Genomic DNA, 21,638 nt, shown 5'->3' on the forward strand with positions numbered 1-21,638 from the left:
CTTGAACTCTCACTTCTTCCTTCCCTCTCACGGTAGATGACAGTCCAGGACGCTGCCTCTACAAATGCTGCTACTCCCTAAGCATTTCAAGGAGAAACCAAGACCACAGAGGTTAGCTTGTTGTGTATGTGGGGAGAGGGGAGTGGGAGTGATCACATTGCTTCTAAGATGCCTGGGGCCAGCCACTCTTAGGTCAATCCATTTTCCTCTGTTTAAACTCAGAGACACAAGACTATTCGACCTCAACCAAGTAGCTGATTCCCCCAGGAAAGCACAGACTCAAGACCAAAATCAATACCTAAAGAACATAAATACCCCCCCCCAAAAAAGAAAACCTACAGCAAACTGAATAATATATTCCACTGAAGGAGAATTATTGGCAGAGGAAGAAAATAATTAAAAATAAGGTTATTTCTTAAGGTTATAAGGAAACACAAAATAAGAATAAGAAATTTTTCAAAAGTAGAAATACTGTGTTGTGTGTGTGTGTATATATATATATATGTTGTTGGTTTTAGGTACCATTGAGTAGGTTCAGACTCATAGCGACCCTATGTACAACACAATGAAACACTGCTTGGTCCTGCGTCACCATCACAATCACTGTTAAGCTTGAGCCCATTGTTGCAGCCACTGTGTCAATCCATCTCCTTGCAAGTCTTCCTCTTTTTCGCTGACCCTCTACTTTAGCAAGCATGATGTACTTCTGATCCATCCTGATAACATATTTAATGTATGTGAGATGCAGTCTCGCCATTCTTGCTTCTAAGGAACATTCTGGTTGTTCATTTTCCAAGACAGATTTGTTTGTTCTTTTGGCAGTCCATAGTATAGTCAATATTCTTCACCAACACAATAATTCAAAAGCATCAATTCTTCTTCAGTCATCCTTATTCATCGTCCAGTTTTTGCATGCATATGACACAGTTGAAAACACCATAGTTTGGGTCAGGTGCACCTTAGTCTTCAAGGTGACATCTTTACTTTCTAGTACTTAATAGAGGTCTTTTGCAGCAGATTTGCCCAGTGCAATAAGTCATTTGATTTCTTGACTGCTGCTTCCATGGGTGTTGATTGTGGATCCAAGTAAAATGAAATCCTTGACAGCTTCAATCTTTTTTTCCATGTATCATGACGTTGCTAATTGGTCCAGTTTTGAGGATCTTTGCTTTCTTTTTTGTTGAGTTGTAATGCATACTGAAGGCTGTGGCTTTGGTCTTCATCAGTAAGTGCTTCAATTCCTCTTCCCTTTCAGCAAGCAAGGTTTTGTCATCTGCATATCGCAGGTTGTTAATGAATCTTCCTCTGATCTTGCTCCTCTTCATTTAGCCCAGCCCCTCAGATTATTTGGTCAGCATATGGATAGAATGAATATGGTGAAAGGATACAATCCTGACACCCACCTTTCCTGACCTTCAACCACACAGTATCCCCTTGTTCTGTTCAAACAACTGCTTCTTGATCTATGTACAGATTCCTCCTGAGCACAATTAAGTGTTCTGGAATTCCCATTCTTTGCGAGTTATCCATAATTTTTTACAATCCACACAGTCAAATGCCTTTGCATAGTCAATAAAACACAGGTAAACATCTCCCTGGTATTCTCTGCTTTCAGCCAGGATCCATCTGACATCCGCAGTGATAACCCTGGTTCCATGTCCTCTTCTGAATCTGGCTTGAATTTCTGGTAGTTCCCCATCGGTGTATAGCTGCAAACACTTTTGAAAGATCTTCAGCAAAAATTTTACTTGCATGTGATATTAATGATATTGTTCAGTAATTTCTGCCTTCTGTTGGATCACCTTTCTTTGGAATATGCATAAATATGAATTGCTTCCAGTCAGTTTGCCAAGTAGCTGTCTTCCAAATTTCTTGGCATAGATGAGTGAGCACTTCCTTCACTGCATCCATTTGTTGAAACATCTCAAAAAGTATTCCGTTAATTCCTGGAGCCTTGTTTTTCTGCAATACCTTCAGTGAAGCTTGGACCTCTTCCTTCAGTACCATCTATTTATATATATATAAATATATATATATACACACATACATACACATATAAATTAAATCTAACAAAATTGATGGGATAAATAGCACGTAGAAGAATGGATGGATAGAACTGAAAAACATATAACTCAAAAGAATGGATTAATAGAAAAGAAAAACTACCAGAAAGCAGAAGCAGAATGAAAAGAAGGTATATAAAAATTTGAAGTCAAGAAATCTAAAGTTAGAAGTAAAAGTTGTGACATTTAAATTAAGACAAGGGAGCACGATATTTACAATGGAGAGCAGAAAAAGAGGAAAAGGAAATATTTATGTAAGAAAAAAACCTAAAATACTGCAAAAATAATTTCTGATTTAACATTAATTAAAATAAAATCAATGTAAATTGTTAAACTCACTAATTAAAGGAGAGCTTAAATATGTGCCACTATAAGAAATACACCTATTGATGATTGACTATAATATCCCATTGATTATAAGAAGAACCACTGTTTTATCTGCTACGAAGAAGGAAGAGGAATATCCCTCTTGAAGCAATGGTTAAGTGCTTGGTTGCTAACAAAAAGGTCGGTGGTTTGAACCCACCAGCCACTTCATGGGAGAAAAGACCTGGTGATCAGCTTCAGTAAAGATTATAGCCCACGAAACCTATGGGGCAGTTCTACTCTGTCCTATAGGGTCATTGTGAGTCAGAATTGACTCTTTGGTACACAACATCAAGAAGGAAAAAAATTGTAAAACTAGGACACAGCATCAACAATGTATTATCCAAATGGAGACTTTTTGAATTGATGAAACACAGTTAAAAAAATAATAAAGGGAAAGAATGACACAGAATCTTCAAAAAATAAAAGGCGGAAAGATAAGCAAGTTAAATATAAACCAAAATAAAGCAGGTACAGCGATATTAATAAATGATGAAATAGAAGGCAAAACGTGTTGTGAGAGCCCAAGAACATTATATACTGGTAAATGGAACAAGGAACAACGTAACAAGAAAATATACCCACCTTAAATGTATGCCCATCAAACAACGCAACCTCCAGTAATTATCAAGGTTAACTGAGAAAACTGAAGAGAGAAATAGGTAATTCATCAATCATTGCTGGAAAATTTTAAAAAATATTTATTGCAGAAATTTTTACATCCAATAGACAAGGAAGGCAGAGATATTGAAGATCTGAACAATGTAGTGAATGCACTCAGGTTCTAAATGTGGAAGGAACACCTCACCCAACAAACCTAGAAAACATTCTTTTCAAACACGTGTAGTATGTACAGTATTCATATCAGGCATTAGAGGAAGCCTCGGTTAACTACGAGGAGTCATACCACTTTATAAAATCTTTAATATTTTCTTCCTTTTTTAAACAAATAATGCAATATAACTCTTGCTGCTGGCCAATTAGTTTTCGCAGTGGTTTTCATAACTCAAAATTTGTATAAACATGTTTATTTGAACTGCACAGTGAAGACAGACTTTTGTTCTGACAGAAACCAAGTATGATTAGGCTAATTAGTTTGATAATGAAGAGTGGTTTTCATAATTTGGTTATGATGAATTCATTATGAACAAATATTATATTGGCAAATGTAAATTAGAATGAAAAGTATTCCAATTTTCATAACCCTTTCTGAGTACAGAAGATTAAATAATATGCCTCTAGGGTGCTACATGAGTTGGAATCGACTTGACAGCACTGGGCTTTTTTTTTTTTTTGGGGGGTGCAGTGGTTAAAATGCTCGGCTGCTCAGAGTATCAGGATACAAGATAAACACAAAAATCAGTTGGATTCCTCTACACCAACCAAAAGAACATTAAAGAGGAAATCATCAAATAATACCATTTATAGGAGCTCCCAAGAAGATAAAATACTTAGGAAAAAATCTTACCAGATGTAAAAAACCTATACAAAGAAAACTACAAGACACTGCTGCACGAAACCAAAACAGGCCTACATAAATGGAAAATCATACCTTGCTCATGGATAGGAAGACTGAACATTGTAAAAATGTCTACTCTATCAAAAGCCATCTATAGATACAACACAATTCTGATCCAAATTCCAATGACATTTTTTTAATGAGATGGAGGAACAAATCACCAACTTCATATGGAAGGGAAAGAGGCCCCAGATAAGTAAAGCATTACTGAAAAAGAAGAACAAAGTGGGAGGTCTCACTCTACCTGATTTTAGAACCTATGATACTGCCACAGTAGTCAAAACGGCCTGGTACTGGCACAACAACAGATTCAAGGACCAATGGAATAGAACTGAGAATCCAGACATAGATCCATCCGCATATGAGCAGCTGATATTTGACAAAGGGCCTAAAGCAGTTAAAGGGGGAAAAGACAGTCTCTTTAACAAATGGTGCTGGCATAACTGGATATCCATCTGCAAAAAAATGAAACAAGACCCATACCTCACTCCATGCACAAAAAATAACTCAAAATGGATCAAAGACTTAAACATAAAATCTAAAATGATAAAGATCATGGAAGAAAAAATAAGAACAATGCTAGAAGCCCTAATACATGGCATAAACAGTATGCAAAACATTACTAACAATGCAGAAGAGAAACTAGATAACTGGGAGCTCCTGAAAATCAAACACCTATGCTAATCCAAAGACTTCACCAAAAGAGTAAAGAGATTACCTACAGACGGGGAAAAAGTTTTTAGCTATGACATTTCTGATCAGTGTCTGATCTCTAAAATCTACATGATACTGCAAAAACTCAACTACAAAATGACAAATAACCCAATTAAAAAAATGGGCAAAGGATATGAACAGGCACTTCACTAAAGAAGACATTCAGGTAGCTAACAGATACATGAGGAAATGCTCATGATCATTAGCTGTTAGGGAAATGCAAATCAAGACTACAATGAGATTCCATCTCACTCCAGCAGGGCTGACATTAATCCAAAAAAACACAAAATAATAAATGTTGGAAAGGCTGTGGAGAGATTGGAACACTTATACACTGCTGGTGAGAATGTAAAATTTTACAACCACTTTGGGATTGATTTGGCACTTCCTTAAAAAGCTAGAAATAGAGCTACCATACTATCCAGCAGCCCTACTCCTTGGAATCCTAGAGAAATAAGAGCCTTTACACAAACGGATATATGCACACCCATGTTCGTTGCAGCACTGTTTACAACAGCAAAAAGATGGAAGCAACCAAGGTGCTTATCAATGGATGGATGGATGGATGGATAAATAAAAAAAAAATATGGTATATTCACACAACAGAATACTACACATCGATAAAGAACAGTGATGAATCTGTGAAGCATTTCATAACATGGAGGAATCTGGGAGACATGCTGAGTGAAATTAGTCAGTTCCAAAAGGACAAATATTGTATGAGACCACTATGATAAGAATCGAAAAATAGTTTAAACAGAGAAGAAAATATTTTTTGATGGGTAGGCGAGCAGGGAGAGAGGGAAGGAAAGGGGTTTTCACTAATTAGATAAAAAAAAAAAATTATAGTAGATAAGAACTATTTTAGGTGAAGGGAAAGACAGCACAAAATATAGGAGAGATGAGCACAACTGGACTAAACAAAAAACAAAGAAGTTTCCTGAATAAACTGAACGCTTTGAAAGCGAGCATAGCAAGGGTGGGGGTTTGGGGACCATGGTTTCAGGGGACATCTAAGTCAATTGGCATAATAAAATCTATTAAGAAAACATTCTGCATCCCACTTTAGAGAGTGGCATTTGGGGTCTTTAACGCTAGCAAGCAGCCATCTAAGATGCATCAATTGATCTCAAAGCACTTGGAGCAAAGGAAAATGAAAAACATCAAAGACACAAGGTAATTATGAGCCAAAAAGACAGAAAGGACCACATAAACTAGAGATGACATCAGCCTGAGACCAGAAGGACTAGATTATTCCCAGCTACAACTGATGTCTGCCCTGACAGGGAACACAACAGAGAACCCTTGAGGTAGCAGGAGAGCAGTGGGATGCAGACCCCAAATTCTCGTTAAAAGACCAGATTTAATGGTCCGACTGAGATTGGAACAATCCCCGAGGTCATGGTCCCCAGACCTTCTGTTAGCCCAAGTCAGGAACCATTCCCAAAGTCTACTCTTCAGACAGGGATTGGACTGGGCTCTGGGATAGAAAATGATACTGGTAAAGAATGAGCTCCTTGGATCAAGTAGACACATGAGACTATGTGGGTAGCTCCTGTCTGGAGAAGAGATGAGAGGGCAGACGGGGACAGAAGCTGGCCAAATGGATATGAAAATAGAGAGTGGAGGGAAGGAGTGTGCTGTCTCTTTACAGCGAGAGCAACTACGAGTATACAGCAAGGTGTATATAAGCTTCTGTATGAGAGACTGACTTGGTTTGTAAACTTTCACTAAAACACAATAAAAATTAAAACAAACAAAAAGTGCTCGGCAGCTAACAGAAAGGTTGGTGGTTCCAACCCACCAGCCACTTTACAGGAGAAATACGCAGCAGTCTGCTTCCATAAAGATTTACAGCCTTGGAAACCCACTGGGACAGTTCTAGTCTATCCTTTAGGGTCACTATGAGTGGGAATTGAATCAATGAAAGTGGGTTTTTTAGGTGAAAAAAAATAGCCATTTGATAAATCTTACAGAGAATTTTTTATGTAATTCTCAGAAATTGAGGGGATGGATGATTGTGTTGGCAAACTAACAATTTTTTTTACAAGTCAATTGATTTAAAAAACTTTGCTCTCAACAAATTGATGAAGGATGTTATTTAATTACCAGAAGCTAATATATCACAAAAATTAATTTAGTAGTTAATCACTGTACAGATTTTTCATATAATTCAAAAGAAATTAAAATATTTGGGTGACATTAATGTGACAAAGCTAATGCACTTCCATCTATTTGCTTATATAAACAATAATTTTAATACTTAAAATGAATTTTTGTTTAAAAAGAAACATAATTGCTGCTGAGATTTTATTATTATATTAATATATAATATTCATTAATGGATGCATTGCCAGCATGGGCTATGGATCTAATTAAGCAGTGCATTTTTAACAAAATTTTACTTTCATTAAATAATGATCTAAATTTTCTAAAATAATTATGATTTTTTATACATTGCAGACTAATAATTGCAATGGTTACTTCGAGTCTTAAGGATAATGGGAAAACCAATAATTAAATTTCAACTTACAAACTCTTTTGTACGAAATATAATAAGAAATGAATAAAAGATTAAAAATATATTCCCTCAAAATGCTGATGATGGTATAGATTAGAAACATGAATTCAGTGAGAAAAAGGAGTGGTGATGATGGCTATAAAATCACGGTGAATTTTAGACTCTACTAAATATTTATGTTGTTTTGTAACATTAGAGTAAAATATTTATACGCATAATAAAGGCTGCTGGAATCCACTTAACGACAATTTTTTTTTTTTTTTTTTGGTGGTGCAAAGGGTTAAACACTTAACTACTAGCCAAAAGGTTGGTGGTTCAAACTCACCCAAAGCCACCTTTGAAGACAACCTGGTGACCACCTTTCGAAAAGTCACAGCCTTGAAAACCCTATGGAGCAGTTCTACTCTGTACACATGGGTTGCCATGAATCAGAATTAACAAGATACTTAGTAAAAAAAAAAAAAAAAAAAAAAAATTTTTTTTTTTTTACTAACAATAACAGTAATAACACAATATAGTAAAACAATTCTACATCTACAACTTTTGTTCCAGACTCCCTTTTCAATGTTGTTCTGTTTAGCAAACAGCCTTGGAAGGTAGAAGTCTTACTGCCGTCTAGGCAGAGTTAGTATCTGTGTCCTAACCAGTACAACAAAGATGATATCTTCCTCCTGACCAAAGCTGGGCAGGTTTGTTGGCAGATTCTTACAAGTTTGGTGGTTTCCTAAACTCAGGGCTTCTCAGCTATAGCGCAAAACCAATGTGTGCAGCATTCATCTGGACCTGAATCTGTGTTTCTCCATTAGAACTTGCAAACTTGAAGCTCATGCTGCCTGCTCTGCCAAGAATAATAAAGTCCTTTGTCTCTGACCGGGGATCCTCATGTCTTCTGCCATCAACTATGAAACTATGATATAATCTCAGACCCTTTGCAGTACCTAGTAATATTTATAAAATTTATGTTAAGAAAAAGTGTATCTTTTGCAATTCTTTTACAATTAAGATGAAATGTTTATATTAAAATACAGATATGTGAGCTCAAAATGCAAAGGTCATTGTTATAAATTTAATTAATTTATTTTATAATTGTTTGCTATTTTAGTAGATGTTAACGTCCGGGAAGGCAGGGTTCTTATGTAGTGTTTTTTTTTTTTTTTTTTTTAATTGCTATATCTTTAGTAAACTGCCTTTATGCACATGGTATAAAAAAACAGAAATCACGTTGCTGTCAAGCTGATTCTGACTCATGGCGATTCTATAGGACAGAGTAAAACTGCCCCATGGGGTTTCTTTACAGAAGCAGACTGCCACATCTTTCTCCCTCAGAGCAGCTGGTAGGTTCAAATCACCAAATTTTTGGTTAGCAGCCAGGCACATAGTAGGCATTCTTAAAATCTGTGTTGAATGAATGAAAGGTATGAATGCTTTGGTCAATCTATCCTTTGGGAGACAAAAAGGCAATATTTGGGAAATCTGAGAATTCAAAATGAAACACTAAGAAGGACTTATAATTTGTTTTTGACTTATCTATGCAATTTTTTTTTTATGCAAAGATGGAGGCAGTGGTGACTCAGTGGTAGAGTTCTCACCATCCATGAGGGAGACCTGGGCTCCCTGCACATCAAGCACAGCCACCAGCTATCTGTCAGTGGAGGCTTACGAGTTGTTATGATGCTGAACAAATTTCAGCAGAGCTTTCAGACTAAGATAGGCTACTTCCAAAAAATCAAAGAAAATCCTATGGATAACAATGGTCCAATTCTGTTATGCTTGGGGTTGTCATGAGTCAGAGGCCAACTGGACAGCAGCTAAAAACAACAACAGCATGCAAAAGTGTAAAATCATGTAGAAATCATTGAAATGTTATACTGAACTTTTGTTGGTGTCATTTTTTTTAAGGTTTTTGCTGAAAATATTAATGGTCTTCTTTAAAGAGATGTTCTTAGGGTTTTTTTAGATCTTGAGATGATGATGACTAAGTTATATGATACAGAATATCAGAGCTTATTTGACTGTAATGTCAAATTACAGTCAAAGGATGAAAACTTCATAGAGTTGCAGCAATTTTAAGAAAAAAATAACACACTTTGCACACAATATCAAACACATACTTAGATTTATCTGTAATGTCATTTAGCAGGTAGATGGAAGAACTGCAAAATACCCTCAATGTTTGTTAACTAAAAAATTAGATTTGACAATTGGAATAATACATTCCCCTTCCTTTGTGCGAACATTATAGATTTCCAAGTACTGATAATAATAACAAAGAAACCTCGAGAGAATAATAACAAAGAAACATTGATTTCAGATTGTCTGTATAAATGGAAGTAACCAATGAACTGAGTATTGAAGAATAGGTGAAAATTTTTGATTTTTGCAAATATCTCAGAATTTCATTTTTATTGCTTGATATATGTAAAACCTCACCTACGATGTGGGTAATTTAATATTTATTGATTGTTCCTTTATCTAACATAGTCTTTAAAATAATATACTCCCATCACCGTATGCACAGAATGTTTATTTTCTACTTCCAATTTCATATGACCCTGGAGCAGCATACCGAAAGACCTGTTAATTGACCTGTTCCTTTTGGTTATTGAATAGGAATTAGTATTTAAACTTCTAGAGTTTGGAAGTTTCAGGCATAATTCTGACGATTAAATTGAAAATACATGATGCTTTATTACAATACATGAAAATACATGATGCTTTATATTTTGAATATATTTTACTCTGCTAATTTCTTATATTCTACGTGTGCTATGCCTTGGGTTATAGTTGCAGGTAATAAAAATTAAACAGTTATTTGGTGAAATTTGTCAAGCATTTTTAAAAATTAAATAGTTTTAAAATGTTACACTAAACATTTTCAAGAGGTCTTATGTTTTTCTTTTTGATTAAATTTCAGTCACAGAATCATATCCAAGAAATACAACCCACACAAATATTTCTTAATTGAATCACACCAGATGAGTTCATTGTGTAGTAATATTCATTCACAGGATGTCCTTTTGTTCCCTGTCATTTTGCTTATAGAATGTAATTCAATGACAGTTTTTTTTTTTTTTTTTTAAAGCCTCGAGTTGCAATAGTGAAGGATTCCATGGGGAAAATATTAAACGATGCAGGAAACATCAAAAGAAGATGGAAGGAATACACAGAGTCATTACACCAAAAAGAATTAGTCGATATTCAACCATTTCAAGAGGTGGCATAAATCAGGAACTGATGGTACTGAAGGAAGAAGTCCAAGCTGCTCTGAAGGCATTGGCGAAAAACAAGGCTCCAGGAATTGGTGGAAAATCAATTGAGCTGTTTCAACAAACAGATGCAGCGCTGGAGGTGCTCACTCATCTATGCTGAGAAATATGGAAGACAGCTTCCTGGCCAACTAACTGGAAGAGATACATATTTATGCCTATTCCCAAGAAAGGTGATCCAACCAAATGTGGGAATTATAGAACAATATCGTTAATATCACACGCAAGCAAAATTTTGCTGAAGATCATTCAAAAATGGCTGCAGCAGCATATCGCCAGGGAACTGCCAGAAATTCAGGCCAGTTTCAGAGGAGTGTGTGGAACCAGGGATATCACTGCTGATGTCAGATGGGTCCTGGCTGAAAGCAGAGAATACCAGAAGGATGTTTATCTGTGTTTTATTGACTACGCAAAGGCATCCGACTGTGTGTATCATAACAAACTATGGATAACACTGCGAAGAACGGGAATTCCAGAACACTTAATTGTGCTCATGAGGAACCTTTACATAGATCAAGAGGTGGTTGTTTGGACAGAACAAGGGGACACTGATTGGTTTAAAGTCAGGAAAGGTGTGTGTCATGGTTGTATTCTGTCACCATACCTATTTAATCTGTATGCTGAGCAGATAATACGAGAAGCTGGACTATATGAAGAACGGGGCATCAGGATTGGAGGAAGACTCATTAACAATCTGCGTTATGCAGATGACACAACCTTGCTTGCTGAAAGTGAAGAGGACTTGAAGCACTTACTAATGAAAATCAAAGGCCACAGCCTTCGGTATGGATTACACCTCAACAAAAAGAAAACAAAAGTCCTCACAACTGGACCAATGAGCAACATCATGATAAATGGAGAAAAGATTGAAGTTGTCAAAGATTTCATTTTACTTGGATCCACAATCAACAGCCATGGAAGTAGCAGTCAAGAAATCAAAAGATGCATTGCATTGGGCAAATCTGCTGCAAAGGACCTCTTCAAAGTGTTGAAGAGCGAAGATGTCACCCTGAAGACTAAGGTTTGCCGGACCCAAACCATGGTATTTTCAATTGCATCATATGCATGTGAAAGCTGGGCAATGAATAAGGAAGACCAAAGAAGAGTTGACACCTTTGAATTGTGGTGTTGGTGAAGAATATTGAATATAGCATGGACCGCCAAAAGAACGAACAAGTCTGTCTTGGAAAAAGTGCGACCAGAATGCTCCTTAGAGGCAAGGATGGCGAGAATGCATCTTACATACTTTGGACATGTTGTCAGGAGGGATGAGTCCCTGGAAAAGGACATCATGCTTGGCAGAGTACAGGGTCAGCGGAAAAGAGGAAGACCCTCAACACGGTGGATTGACACAGTGGCTGCAACAATGAGCTCACGCATAACAAGAATTGTAAGGACGGCGCAGGACCGGGCAGTGTTTCGTTCTGTTGTGCACAGGGTCCTATGAGTCAGAACCGACTCGAAGACACCTAACAACAACAACAACAAAAAGTGGTCAATTTATTTTGGTGGAAATAATTTTTACATGTGCTGTTATGGATTGAATTTTGTCCCCCCAAAAATGTGTGTCAACTTGGCTAGGTCATGATTCCCAGTATTGTGTGATTGTCTACCATTTTGTCATCTGATTTATTTTCCTATATGTTGTAAACCCTTTATGATGTTAATGAAGCAGGATTAAAGGAGTTATGTTAATAAGGCAGGACTCAACCTACAGGATTAGCTTGTGTTTTAAATCAATCTCTTTTGAGATATGAAAGACAGAAGCATGCAGAGAGACTAAAACCTGACACCATCAAGAAACAAGATCCAGGAGAATAGCGCGTCCTTTGGATCCAGGGTCCTTGCACTGAGAAGCTCCTCAACCAGGGAAAATTGATGACAAGGACCTCCCCACAGAGCCAACAGAGAGAGAAAGCTTTCCCCTGGAGCTAAAACCCTGAATTCGGACTTCTAGCCTCCTGGAATGTGAGAGAATAAATTTTTCTTTGTTAAAGCCATCCACTGGTGTTATTTCTGTTATAGCAGCAGTAAATACAAGTTTACATTATATGTTTCCTTCTTAGGATGATAATAAGCAACTAGTGCAGCTCTAAATGAATGTCAGATACTTCAATAATTTTAACTGAGATATGAAGCCCTATGGGGGCAGTTCTACTGTGTCACGTGTGGTCACTGAATATATGCATCTGCCTGCATTGTACATGCAGATAGGCTGTGCCTCAAACTTGCAGGCAGCCATTAGACTGCTAGGAATGAGACACATACGCCCACTGGCAGCAACCATTCTATGTGTACTACGGTCATCTGTGATCAAGCTAGACACATGAGACACAGTGTCGGCAAAGTGAAAGCCATTATTATTATTTATAGAAAGCAAACATCAAACAATAACAACAGATTCCCAAAGAAGAGCCACTTACCCTTCAAATTACTCATGTCCATTCTTATGTAGCTGGGCAGGTACATGGTGGTTCAGATCGGATACTGTGTTCACATCGCCTCAGCCTCCAGCTACCACCACACTGCTTGTGGGGCCCGCACGGCTCCCGAGGCTTCTGCTCTGCCTCTGGGCCTCAGTGGACCTTGCTGCCGACTGAAAGACTTCTGCACAGTATCTCCTCTGCTGCTGGGCCCATCTCAGCCTCTACTGAGGGCTCCTGCCAAGTTATCCCAGCCTGTGGAGCTCTCTTGCTGCCACCCTATCCTGGCCCCTGCTGCCTAGGTAGAGAGATGTGCATGGGGCCCACTCAGGCTTTTCTTGCTCTGCACAAGCATTACAGCTCTGTTAGCTCTGCTGACAATCCTCCTGCCCAGAGGTGTCTGGTTCTGCCCTGCTGTAGGAAGACCCCTGCACAGGATCTTCCAATGCACCTCCTTCAAGGGGCACACTTAGGCCTCTGCTGCACGTGGACTAGTGTTACAACTCTTAGTTCCACTGGCATGCCTCTTGCTCGAAGGCACTCTGCAGGCTCATCGCTGCTATGTCATGCCGTCTTCAGCCTTCACTCTTTCTTCTACGTCTAGGAGATTCTCAGAGCAGGGAAACCAGCTCCTTGGTCTGAAGGGCACATTCTGCTCCAGACTCTTCTTGATGGTAGCGAGCTCTCCCTGAACCTCTGCGGGATTAGCCCAGAGAAGGATGGCAAAAGTGACCAATCCCCTTGATAGGTCACAGTCATCTTATTTGCATAGTCATAGTAAACTGTCCAAACCCTGAAAGGGTTTTACACATGTTATTTGCATAGTTACAGCCAAATAATTTTGTGGGAATTACAACACCATGGCTAGAAAGGCCAGATAGAAGCAATTAACAGTGCTGCACTTGCTGAGTCAGAATCTACTAGATAGTACCCGGTGACAACAACATGTACGTGTTCATATGTAATGCTGTAACTGTCTCAACTTCCAAGACATGATGAAACATTGATTCAGCCTTTCTAAGATAAATTACTATGTATATATCCAGAATATCGAAATTGTCTTTCATAACTTATTTTCTCTAAGATTTTCATGCCTGCTTTTGTTTTCTTACATGTCTTGCCATTTCAACTATTTGCAATGATAAATGTAGAACTAATGCAGATTATATAAAGATAATAACAAAGTCTAAAAAAATTATGTTTCTTATTTTGGGTAGATATTAATCAGATATTTTTAATCAAACAGCAAGAAAGTTATGTACTCACATAATGGTTGTGTTAAATCCTGAGTTGACCCACAAACAGAATACTAGTAAGAAAGAATTTGATTCTTTGTTTGGCAAATATAATAATTAATGTCTCTTGCAGAATGACTCATAAGTTCACAGACTCGGTGAGAAAACTATTATAAGCTGTAAGGAGGAAAAAAAAAAACTAATCAAATTTAACAGTAACAAAAACAAAAATAAGATTTATTTTAGTAGCAAATGTAATCCACATTTCCATCTTCTTGGGATTTAGTGTCTCATTAAAAAAAAAGCACAGTAGCAAAAGTATTTAATAATTTTGGATATCTGTTTCTTTAAACACAGTTAAACTAGGTTCTTTAAACTAAGATCAATTGAAATCTATATTTAGAGTTTTTACCCTTCAATCAGAATAGAAATTAGGGAGGAGGCTAGATGCCTATAATAAATAGTAGCTGAAATTGTATCTATGAATCATGGCTAAGGAAGAAGTAACTGAATGCTTTTTGTAGGCCAGAAACACTGTAAAATACACTTGATGTAGACACTGTTTCCATTCTGTGAATAAGTGAAACATTCTATTCTCATAGTCATTAGCAGAAGTATGTAAAGACTAAATCACCAGCAAATAGTTCAGCAGGAATGAGAATTTAAAAAATGGGAAGTATAAAATATAAACAGTATGAAGTCAGGTAAAATTTATTTAAATTTCTTCTCATGCTGCCTTTTCAGATTCATTCACAAATGGACTATTCCTCTTGGGGTTTCCTTCCTCTATGGATAAGTGACTGCCTACTCCCCCCTGTTCTATTTATTCCACAAATGATACAGTTGCCTTGATATCATAAAATCAGATTATCCAAACAATTGGGGTAGAAAGTTTCCTTAGGAAAAATAACTGCTGTTATCTGTTATCACCCTGTGTGATGAGCTGAAATATTCTCATAAGTTTCTATTTTCAATCATAATAAGAAAGCCATCTAGCAAATATTTGGGGACACTGAGATAAAGAGCCTAAATTTCAGCAGGATGTCAAGGAACAGCTTTGAGGGCCACCTATAGAATTTTAATATCTATAAACCCCTTTTAAGTGATCCTAAAAAATGAAAAACCTGAGGGAAAGAAAGTCTATGCGCTAATTCACTAGATTGCTGTTCCTATACCATTTTTAAAAGAAATTCCAGAAATACAACTTTTAATTTTTTTTTTTTTTTTTTTGAAGTAGCTTAGACATTTCCAGTGGACTGGTGGTAGCTAGAAAATAAAAACATATCTTAAAATGACAAAAACATCAGGTATATTCCTTTGATTCAAGGCAATGAGTTAGACTTTGAAAGAAAGGGTGACTTTAAGGAGGAAGGCTGGCAACAAAGTACCAGTTTTTATACATTCCAATGTAAAATTTAACACCTGGAGTGGCTCATTTTTTAATATGTTCTTCTCTATACTATAAGGTTATATTGAGTAATAATCATGAAATAAACAAATTTACATAGTAAAATATTTCTTTGATTGGACTCTACATGACTTAACAAACCATTAAATATACTACAGTAAAAAAAGGCCAAAAATAGTGGATGGATACTTTTTAATGAAATTAACGCACTTTTTAAAAGGTGGAGCAGTATATCGGAGGTGTTTCTGCAAATAACATGCTTGTGCTAGGCTCAGAGAATGATTTACACACAGAATGACAAAAGAAGTAACTCCCCTTTGATATCTACCTGTTCCTAATCACTGTTTCCACAGTTTATCTCCAATTTACTGTTTAAATACCGGAAAATCTAATTATAGAGGGACGGTAGACAAGAATGGTACCCAAAGTGATTTGATTAATTCTAAACCACTACAAACTTACTCTTGAAACAAATCTGTGTATTTGATTTGCTTTCTTGGGGTTTAACTGTGTAACTGATAGTTCTCAGAATTAACTTCTAGTTGAATGAAAAGATTATTAAAGAAAATAATAAAAATGTGCTAGTTTGAAATTTGCATATACAACATCTTATTAACACTCAACAGTAACTGTAGAAATTCTTTTGATTTTAAATCAAGAAAAGAGAAAGTTTTCACAGAGAAATATTTTATCACTGATATTATTTAGAATTACTAGTTAATGTTAATGATAACAGGACCAAAAAAGCAAAATCAAAATCATTGCTGTTCGATTCCGATATAACGACCCCATAGGACAGAGTAGAATTTCCCCACAGAGCTTCCAAGGAACAGCTGGTACATTCGAACTGCGACCTTTTGATTAGCAGTCAAGGTCTTAACCACTGTGCCACCAGGGCTCCAATGGTAAGACAAGTAGCCTTATTTCCAATCTTTTTTTAAAATTTACTTTACAATTTTCTGCAGACACTGCCCCATTCCTCTTACTACCTGCTCCCGAGGTGACTGTTTCAACTGTCCAACCCTTGGTGTGACACTCTTCAGCAGATTTATTCATCATGGAGCTTTGCCACCCTCCCTAGTCTTTCTGCAGAGAGAATTCATAGCACAAATAACCCATTGGGAGTGACCATTTTTGATTGTTATCTCTACGTAGATACAGTCTCAGAAATATTTTATCCAGGTCCGAGAAATTTCGTTAGACATTCTGCACTGACTTTAGTTTATCCATCTATATTCAATGAGGTTGATAGACAAATACGGAGATTTGTTTTTCAAGATTTATTTTTGCAGATGTAAAAGTCACTTTCTTTATAAGAAACTTGGATCTGATGATATAAAATGAATTCTTGTCACCTGGAGTGCCCAAACCCAGTCACATCGACAAAGACAACTCACTTTCGTTTTCTCTGGAGTGAAGACCTATGAATTCAACTGACAACGGTTAACGTAGGTTTCAGTTCTTTGTCTTCAGACAACTGAAGACAAAAATAAACAAATACATTCTTCAAGAACCATTTTATTTGCTTTTTTATCCTTTCTTCTGAATTTAGTTATTACCAAATGTGACTCAGTATCATTGTTACTGCTTTATGAATTTTACTTTCCAGTATTTTTTTCCTTGCAACTTTACTTGCAATACGGTGTTACATATTACTAACAGCTATGATGACAATTTGCTCAATGCAATTTAACTGTTACCCATTTCACCATGTCAATCCATTGCTTTGTTTTACTAGTTTGACAAGATAATTATATACTTGAAAAGGCATTGGCTGCATTACCTACAAGGGTGGGCTCTGAACCCTGGATTTGACTCTTCATATAGTTATGTAGGAAACCCTGGTGGCATAGTGGTTAAGTGCTATGGCTGTCAACCAAGAAGTCGGCAGTTCAAATCTGTCAGGAACTCCTTGGAAACTCTATCGGGCAGTTCTACTCTGTCCTATAAGGTCGCTATGAGTCAGAATCGACTCAACAGCAGTGGGTTTGGGATTTTTGGTTTATACTTATGTAATCTTAGATAACATTATTATACCTCATGTGTCTTGCTTTAGACATTTGTAAAATGGAGTAATAGTAATAACACGAACCTCACATGCCTATGCTAAGAATTAAATTAAAGCTCAAGAAAGTACCTGGCACATAGTAAGTGCTCAATAAATGTTACATCTTTATTTTTTTTCATCAACCAACTGCAATCAGCTTTATCATTCAACCAAAATTTGCTAAATGAATATTATATTGTTCAGTTACTATCTTAAATGGCTTCTCAGGAGTTTTTCACAATATTTAATACTCTATCCTTCTTGAAGCTCTTTTTTCCTTGCCTTTCATAACATATATTTCTTCTGACTTCCCACTACCTCTTACCATACTTTTTTTTTTTAAATAATTTTTATTGTGCTTTAAGTGAAAGTTTACAAATCAAGTCAGTCTCTCATACAAAAAACCATATACAACTTGCTACAGACTCCAAATTACTCTCCCCCTAATGAGACAGTCCATTCTCTCCCTCTGCTCTCTCTTTTCTGCCCATTGTGCCAGCTTCTAGCCCCCTCCACCCTCTCATCTCCCCTCCAGGCAGGAGATGCCAACATAGTCTCAAGTGTCCACCTGATCCAAGAAGCTCACTCCTAACCAGCACCCCTCTCCAACCCATTGTCCAGTCCAATCCATGTCTGAAGAGTTGGCTTCGGGAATGGTTCCTGTCCTGGGCCAAAAGAAGGTCTGGGGGCCATGACCAACAGGGTCCCTCCAGTCTCAGTCAGACCACTAAGTCTTGTCTTATGAGAATTTGGGGTCTGCATCCCACTGCCCTCCTGCTCCCTCAGGGGTTCTTTGTTGTGTTCCCTGTCAGGGCAGTCATTGGTTGTACCCGGGAACCATCTAGTTCTTCTGGACTCAGGATAATGTAGTCTCTGGTTCATGTGGCCCTTTCTGTCTCTTGGGCTCATAATCGCCTTGTGTCCTTGGTGTTCTTCATTCTCCTTTGATCCAGGTGGATTGAGAACAATTGATGCATCTTAGATGGCTGCTTGCTAGCGTTTAAGACCCCAGATGCCACTCTTCAAAGTGTGTTTTCTTAATAGATTTTATTATGCCAATTGACTTAGATGTCCCCTGAAACCATGGTCCCCAGACTCCTGCCCCAGCTCCACTGGCCTTTGAAGCGTTCAGTTTTTTCAGGAAACTTCTTTGCTTTTGGTTTAGTCCAGTTGTTCTGACCTCCCCAGTATTGTGTGCTGTCTTTCCCTTCACCTAAAGTAGTTCTTATCTACTATCTAATTAGTGAATGCCCCTCTCCCACCCTCCCTCCCTCCTCCCTCTCATAACCACAAAAGAATGTGTTCTTCTCAGTTTAAACTATTTCTCAAGTTTTTATAATAATGGTCTTGTATAATATTTGTCCTTTTCCAACTGACTAATTTCATTCAGCATAATGCCTTCCAGGTTCCTCCATGTTATGAAATGTTTCACAGATTTCTCGCCATTCTTTATCGATGTGTAGTATTCCATTGTGTGAATATACCATAATTTATTTACCCATTCATCCATTGATGGGCACCTTGGTTGCTTCCATGTTTTTGCTATTGTAAAAAGTGCTGCAGTAAACATGGGTGTGCATGTATCTGTTTGTGTAAAGGCTCTTATTTCTCTAGGATATATTCCAAGGAGTGGGATTGCTGGATCGCATGGGAGTTCTATTTCTAGCATTTTAAGGAAGCGCCAAATCGATTTCCAAAGTGGTTGTACCACTTGACACTCCCACCAGCAGTGTAGAAGTGTTCCAATCTCTCCACAGCCTCTCCAACATTTATTATTTTGTGTTTTTTGGATTAATACCAACCTTGTTGGAGTGAGATGAAATCTCATTGTAGTTTTGATTTGCATTTCTCTAATGGCTAATGATCGTGAACATTTCCTCATATATCTGTTAGCTACCTGAATGTCTTCTTTAGTGAAGTGTCTATTCATATCTTTTGCCCAGTTTTTAATTGGGTTATTTGTCTTTTTGCAGTTGAGTTTTTGCTGTATCATGTAGATTTTAGAGATCAGGCACTGATCAGAAATGTCATAGCTAAAAACTCTTTCCCAGTCTGTAGGTAGTCTTTTTACTCTTTTGGTGAAGTCTTTGGATGAGCATAGGTGTTTGATTTTTAGGATCTAGCCCCAGTTATCTAGTTTTTCTTCTACATTCTTTATAATGTTTTATACACTCTTTATGCCAAGTATTAGGGATCCTAACGTTGTCCCTCTTTTTTCTTCCATGATCTTTATCATTTAAGATTTTATCTTTAGGTCTTTGATCGATTTTTGAGTTAGTTTTTGTGCATGGAGTGAGGTATGGGTCTTGTTTCATTTTTTTGCAGATGGATATCCAGTTATGCCAGCAACATTTGTTAAAAAGACTGTCCCTTCCCCATTTAACTGTTTCAGGGTCTTTGTCAAATATCAACTGCTCATATGTAGATGGATTATGTCTGGATTCTTGATTCTGTTCCATTGGTCCATGTATCTGTTGTTGTACCAGTACCAGGCTGTTTTGACTACAGTGGTGGTATAATAGGTTCTAAAATCAGGTAAAGTAAGGCCTCCCACTTTGTTCTTCTTTTTCAGTAATGCCTTATTTATCCTGGGCCTCTTTCCCTTCCATATGAAGTTGGTGATTTGTTTCTCCATCTCATTAAAGAATGTCATTGGGATTTGGATCGGAATTGCTGTAAATGTATAGATTGCTTAGAATAGACATTTTCACAATGTTAAGTCTTCATATCCTGAGCAAGGTATGTTCTTCCACTTATCTAAGTCTCTTGATTTCTTGCAGAAGTGTACTGTAGATTTCTTTGTATAAGCCTTTTGCATCTCTGGTAAGATTTATTCCTAAGTATTTTATCTTCTTGGGGGCTACTGTAAATGGCATTAATTTGGTAATTTCCTCTTTGATGTTCTTTTTTTGGTGTAGAGGAATCCAACTGATTTTTGTATGTTTATCTTGTATCCTGATACTCTGCTGAACTCTTCTATTAGTTTCAGTAGTTTTCTGGAGGAATCCATAGGGTTTTTTCTGTGTATAAGATCATGTCATAAGCAAATAGAAATACTTTTACTTCTTCCTTGCCAATCTGGATGTCTTTTATTTCTTTATCTAGCCTAATTTGCTCTGGCTAGGACACCCAGCACACTGTTGAATAAGAGTGGTGATAAAGGGCATCCTTGTCTGGTTCCCGATCTCAATGGGAGTGCTTTCAGGCTCTCTCCATTTAGGGTGATGTTGGCTGTTGGCTTTGTTTAAATGCCGTTTGTTATGTTGAGGAATTTTCCTTCTATTGCTATTGTGCTGAGAGTTTTTATCATAAATGGGTGTTGGACTTTGTCAAATGCCTTTTCTGCATGAATTGATAAAATCGTGTGATTCTTTTTTTTTATATGGTGGACTACATTAATTGTTTTTCTAATGTTGAACCATCCCTGCATACCTGCTATGAATCCCACTTGGTCATGATGAATTATTTTTTTTTGTTATGTTGTTGAATTCTATTAGCTAGAATTTTGTTGAGGATTTTTGCATCTACATTCATGAGGGATATAGGTCTATAATTTTCTTTTCTTGTGGTGTCTTTACCTGGTTTTGGTATCAGGGATATGGTGGATTCACAGAATGAGTTTGGTAGTATTCCGTCCTTTTCTATACTCTGAAATACCTTTAGTAGTAGTGGTGTTAACTCTTCTCCGAATGTTTGGTAGAACTCTGCAGTGAAGCCGTCCAGACCAGGACTTTTTTTGTTGGGAGTTTTTTGATTACCTTTTGATTACCTTTTCAATCTTTCCTTTGGTATGGGTCTGTTTAGTTGTTCTACCTGTGCTTGTGTTAGTTTAGGTAGGTAGTATGTTTCTCGGAATTCATTTCTTCTAGGTTTTCAAAATTGGGTCTGTTTTAATATTGCCGATCTCATATCTTATTCAGGTTATTTGTTTCGTCTCCTGCTTTTCTTTTGTCAGTTTGGCCAGTGGTTTATAAATTTTGTTGATTTTAAAAAAAAATCAGCTTTTGGTCTTGTTAATTCTTTCAATTGTTTTTCTGTTTTCTATTTATTTAGTTCAGCTCTAATTTTTATTATTT

This window comes from Loxodonta africana, chromosome 25 (assembly GCF_030014295.1).
Source record: "Loxodonta africana isolate mLoxAfr1 chromosome 25, mLoxAfr1.hap2, whole genome shotgun sequence".
Classification (NCBI taxonomy): domain Eukaryota; kingdom Metazoa; phylum Chordata; class Mammalia; order Proboscidea; family Elephantidae; genus Loxodonta; species Loxodonta africana.